The 6,000-nt window shown below is 44.5% G+C and overlaps 1 long non-coding RNA gene across 1 annotated transcript; it reads right to left on the bottom strand.

Moving 5' to 3' along the window:
- Positions 1–953: 953 nt before the first annotated feature.
- LOC127687844 (uncharacterized) lies at positions 954–5,612 on the bottom strand. Its single transcript, XR_007978509.1, has 3 exons — positions 5,490–5,612; positions 3,721–3,899; positions 954–1,708 (listed from the first exon to the last, which is right to left on the bottom strand). It is a non-coding gene; the product is annotated as an uncharacterized LOC127687844 (long non-coding RNA).
- Between the last annotated feature and the right edge of the window lie 388 nt (positions 5,613–6,000).

The following is a 6,000-nucleotide window of genomic DNA, read 5'->3' as shown; positions in this document are numbered from 1 at the left end:
GCTTGAGAGGTGCCACCAAGGTATATTTTCTCCCACTGTGAATCTGGGAGGCCTTCCACAAAGAGGCAGCAATGAGACAGTTTGGATCAGGTGACTTGTTTTAATGAGGTCATAAATTTAGCTGAGGTGCTTCAATCTTGATAGGGTAGTGTGTCCTTTAATCAGGTCACATATTCTGACATTACCATCCTTCAGGTCAACAAGAACTGGGCCATTGCAGTAGCGCATTCCTGGTACCAAGTGATTTCTGAGTTGTCCTCCACTTATTTGCTCAGGAGGCTCAGAAACAGCCACTCACCAGGTGGCCAGGGTCATTCTTGCCTCCTAGGGGAGAAGGGACCAGAGAGTTCTGAGCTTCAGGTTCAGTGATGTCCCAGTTCCACAGCCTCTGAGAGGAGCTGAAGACCCTGCAGCTATTTAGACTCAAGTCTGCTGTCATCCAGACACCAAGAGCTGAGCACAGCTTTGACTATGTAACTTGAAGAAAGACAGAAAGGAAAAACACTTATGTAGTTTAAGGTCCTTGTTCCCTTTGTGAGAAGAGCTAGGGAATGTCCCTTCTGAGGAGAAAATGTCATTTCACTTCTAATTCTCAAAAACCTTGTGCTGCCAGAGAAGTGTGTCTGTGTGTCTTCATGTGTGCATGTGTTTATCTGTGTTTGCAGGTGTCTGTTTGAGTCTTGTGTGTCTGTATGTATACATGAACATATGTACATATGTCTGGTTTTGCCTATGTGTTCATATGTACATGTATGTGGGTGTATTTTTATAAGTGTATGTCTTATGCATTATACAGATGTGTGTGTGCCTACATGTGTCTGCATGTGTGTCTGTGTCTGTGTATATGTATACATAATGCTTGTGTATGTGCATATATCTAAGTGTCTGTCTGTATATGCATTTATGTTTTTAAATGTGTCTTTGTATGGGTGTGTATCTGTGTGTATATACCTGTGTCTGTCAGTATATGTTTACTGTTTGCATATATATTAATATATATATACATATGAATATATATTCATCTATATGTGTGTATATGTATGTTTGTATATGCATATGAATATGATGTGTATATGTGTTTGTGTATACACATATGTCTATGTATATTTGTGTGTGGATGTGTCTTTGTAAATACATATGTATGTGCCTGTATATTTTTGTGAAAATGAAAATATATACTTGTACTTGTGTTTTCGTGTGCAAATGTAAGTATGTGTATGTGTGTGTGTATCTCATATCTACGTGAGAGGGAAGAGCAAGCAGGTTTCAGAATGATTTCCAGTGAACTACCAGAGTCTGGATACATGTTCTGACTTTCACTCGGCATCCATCTCATGCTCCCACGCTTGCCTTTGGCCTTCTAGATCTTCAGAGACTTTATTCACTGTGGTCACACAGGGGGCTTGGCGGTGCAGTGGATTGAAAAGTATTTAATACGACAAATCTCTAGAGCTCTGTACCTGGAGCACAGAGTGGCTGTGGAAGGCTTGGCTGCCTTCCTCTTCTTCAAACAAACCAAGAAGGTTGCCATCCCTGGCAGCATTGCTCCTTGGGGTTAAAATGGTGGGCGGAAGATAAGATGTTTCCACTTAAAAAACTCTCACTGGTAAGCTCCATCCTCCACTTCATAGCAGCACACGGTCTTGCTTGTTTCAGGCTTGCCTCACGAGGGAAATCACTTCAGCCCTGTCTGAAGATGTCCTTGGATCTACAGAAAAGCAGACCACAGGGTGAGGAGGTGGCCTAGCTGTTAGAGAGTTGGCTCACATGAATGTGAGCCCTTGAGTTTAGAACTTCAGCACCCCATAAGGAGCCGAGAACGACATCTTGCTGCTTTAACTGTAGCTTTGCTGTGGGGTCAATAGATCCCTTCTGTCCACCAATCAGTCAACCACGTGTGCAGCTCCAGATGAGATGAGAAACTTTGTCTTAAAAAAAAGTGGAGACCAACGGACTGAACTCACCTTATGTCTGTTTCTTGCCTTACACTCACATGCATGCACACATACACACACACACACACACACACACACACACACACAGAGAGAGAGAGAGAGAGAGACAGAGACAGAGAGACAGAGAGACAGAGAGACAGAGAGACAGAGAGTCACATATTGAGCCAGTCATGAGCGACAGAGCCTTCTCTTAGTACATTGCCACAAGGCTCTGAAGCTTAAAGCATATTAGTCTATAAGCATCTCATGAGTTTGTGGGAGAACACTCAGGATGAAGGAATTCACTCGTGTGCAAAGGTATACAAGAATGGATTTTATGAGTTATGGAGCTCCAAACTACCCACTGTACCTTCATCAAGCGGGGATGGGGTGAGGGTGGGGTGCACACCTTCAGTGTGGACAGGAGATATTTCATCAATTATAGTGTGCCGAATGGGAACTTGCTTTGAATGCTCACTTGCTGACCCAAGTGTGACTTCCTCAAACCATGATGGCTTCCTTACATGTAAGGTGTTAAAATGAGCAGATGTCTGAGCAGTGAGCACTCAGAAGGGAGTGTTTTGTGGGTTACAATCATAAAAGTGGGATCTGAGGTAAGAGATCACTTTTATATTACTCCTTTGAGAACATACTGATAATGGGATGACTGGCCCCTGAGGGGAAAGATGCTGACCTAGGCCCTCCACCCCCCATTCGTTTCCCTGCATGGGGAAAACACAACTATTTTAAGAAGTTGATTCAGAATACATTCTGAGGATCGCTCCTTCAGAAGGACATCCATGTTGATGTCTGTACTGAAGGTGGCCTCCTTTCTCTGCTCAAGGAAGGTCCGGTGGGTGGCGTGTGGGTGTTCCGTTGCTCCTGAAATCCTCTCTTGCATGCATACCTTCAGCACCATAAGTGAATCCTTTCACTCTGTGCCTTCCCCCTCATGAGAAGAAAGGTAGGGTGCCCTCAATTATGGAAGAGCAGACAACATTTTGACCAGAGCAAAAATAGACAAGTGAGAGCACACACGTGCTCACCTCTCTTGGCTCTGAGTGGATGTAACTAATTTTTTGGCATTCTTATCTTAGACTTACACTGATGGACTGTAGCCTGGAATTGTACACTAAAGGAAAATCTGTCCTCTCTCAAGTTGCTTTTTGTTGGGATATTTTATCACAATGACAGAAATGAAACCAGAACCATGAGCTAGACAGCCTTGCCTGGCTGTGGAAGGTATGAGCACAGTTGAGTGTTTAAGGACAGAAGCTTGAGTCTAAGAGTTTGACCATTCTCTATAAGCTCTTCATTTCAAGGTGACAACCTCTCTCCTGAAGTAGATGATTTGCCTTGGCCCTGAGGATTAGAATATCCAGGATATTTCTTCCCACAGCCCATATAATCAAGAAACTTCTAGGTGAATGGGGTGTGGATATGTAGGAAGAGGAAATGGAGGAGTGGGCTGATTGACCTTGAACTCTGAAGCAATGTATAAGCAATGTGCAAGAGAACTTCCTGAAGTACCCATTTTTGCCCTTGTCACTCCCCTAGTGGGTCTGTGTGGTGTAAATTTGTGCATCTTTGACAGGATGCTGGGGACTGAATCTCCCTGGAGGAACGAGTTACCAGGCATATTGAAGATCCTGACAGGGGTTTGGCAAATCACAAGTCATCATACTTCAAAATCTCAAGATGAGGAAACAAATGGATCATGTTTCCTGTGTGCTGCAGGACACAGCAGCAGCTCAGTGCCTGGACATATCTTGACATCAGTGTTTACCTCTTGAATGCAGGGTCCGAGCGAGAGATGCACAAGGCCTTCAGAGTTCAAGTCCTTTAGGAGTCTAATCTTCGCAGTCAGGAAGCTCTTTGGTTCTATTCTGCTTCTCCTCTTAGGCACCAGTGCTTACCTGTCAATCTCATCTCAACTCCAAAAGGAGACAGGCTCTCCTAACAAATCTGTGAGGACAATTAGAGTCATGTGAGAAGAGAGCATGAAGAGGTAGAGGCATGAAGCAGGCACTGTGAAGGGAAGGACACACACTTGAGGCCCTGTGTCCCACAGCAGGCTCAGCAACTGTCAAGCGTCCCCTAAGGTGCAAGGCCACAGCCTTACAGGAGCCCTCCAGACATCATTCTGAAGGGCTGTGAGGGAGTATGCAAGATAACTTGCCTATGGCTAAATGGTTTCATCAGTATCTGCTTCTCCTTCTGCAGGTCAAAGCTTTGGACAATTCAGGAGGAACATAGGGAGGGAGAAAAGAAAATATCTCTCAAGAGTATCTTGCAAGAATACAATAACAAAAATAGTCTTGCATAAAAGGAAGGCAAAAAAAAAATGAAACTGAGCCATGACAGACAACATCCGCTCTCATTTCGGTTTCCTGGAAGCGGAGTGTGGTTGGCCAGATGGGTGCTCTTTCGTTTCTCTAGAAGAAACGATAAGATGTAAATACGCATGGCCATCTTCAGAAGGGCAGGGAGAAGAAGGGCGTCTGTGCCCGGTGGTGGCTTCTCGGCTTGTGGCAAGCTTTCTTCTTTGGGTTGTGGCCCCACCTGCTGAGGTCTACAGCTACAGCTCTCAGGGGCCCAGGAGCTCTCTCATCTCCCAGAAATGGGTCATCAGGGGGGTCTGGCAGCTCCCTTCCATGCTGGCACATTTTTCTGGAAGGGCTTCTATGTCTTTCTCAAGATTGCCTAAAAATCCTATGACCCTGGCTAGCATCTCGTAGGATCTCCCACCCTGACATCCAGTTGGCTTCCATAGAGATCCAGGGCCTTGTCTGGCCTCATTGTTTCATGTCTGCATTACTCTGGGTTCTTGCAGAACTCTCTTACATGTCAATAAATACTTAGACTGAAGGCATGAGTGGTAAGCAGCAGGCTTACCCTCATTGGGCAGTAGAAAGATTCGAGTCTCAGACATTTGAGGACTGAAGAAGAGAATGGAGGAAGACAGAAGTCATTGCTCCTCAGTCCTGCTGATCACTTACAGGGTTGGCACATGATTAGGTTATTGGAAATAAAAATACTATTTTAGTCAATTCTGAATTTCTAGTGCCAAATTGGTCTGTGTTGGGGGCAGAGGGATGCTCAGCTATCTGAAGTATTGCTAAGCAGCTGAAGGTATGGAACAAGATATAGATACACAAGGAATGAGTGGCCTGGCTTCCAGATGTCTACCATAGATTCCTTTAGTGTTTTCAGGTGGATTTTCGCTATTTGCAGAAATGACCAGCTGCAGCCAAAGGGTGAGAGTGAATTTTACCAGATGGCTTGTAGTCATGAATATCAAAGTCTGTTGACTAAGGAATTCCCATTATGCAAGGTTCTATAACCATGCCTTCTCATGAGAGTGCAACAGCTGAGCGAGCCCTCTGGGCTGTTAGTAGACACATGTTGTGTGGATTTAATTCAACAGATTATTCCTAAGCCAGCCATAGATCCTAAGTGACCAAACTAGAGCATGTTCCTCAGAGTATTAGAGTCCACTCTGAGATTCCAATTCCAGCAAGCAAAGAATGGATGAGATGGACGTGTCAATCTTACCAAGAGGCTCTCCAAGGCATAGGGAGATGTTGCAGTGAGAGTTGTAGCCCAAGGTTCCTGATGAAATAAGAGTTGCAGAGAAGGCGAGGTGCATGCTGGGAGTGTGGTGTCAGCCTGGGTCTGACCCATGTGTCCAACTGGAATCCCAGATGACCCTGTTGTCTTCACACAGATAGAAGAATCTTGTTTGTAGACTTAACAGGGATTTGCTTTTGAAACTCACATACTGGGTTTGAGACATACCACAGTGATGGAGTGTTCACCTAGCATAGGCAAAACCCTGGGTTTTATCTCTACTCCTATTCATAAGTAAAATTTAAAACAAAATAAAACATTTTTATGACCAATCTAGGTTGTATGATGTGGAATACATTTCTAGAAAGGGAACATCGGCTGAGAATCCTGTATGGTTTAGAAGTGAGACCTACAGAATTTGAGTACACTACCTGGGACAAGATCTCGCCCAAGGTGCCAACCAGTCACCAAGCCCACCTGAAGTAACTTCAGGGAA

Source organism: Apodemus sylvaticus, chromosome 6, assembly GCF_947179515.1.
Source record: "Apodemus sylvaticus chromosome 6, mApoSyl1.1, whole genome shotgun sequence".
Taxonomy (NCBI): domain Eukaryota; kingdom Metazoa; phylum Chordata; class Mammalia; order Rodentia; family Muridae; genus Apodemus; species Apodemus sylvaticus.
Note: the sequence above shows the minus strand (reverse complement) of the source record. Positions and strands in the feature narration are given on the sequence as shown.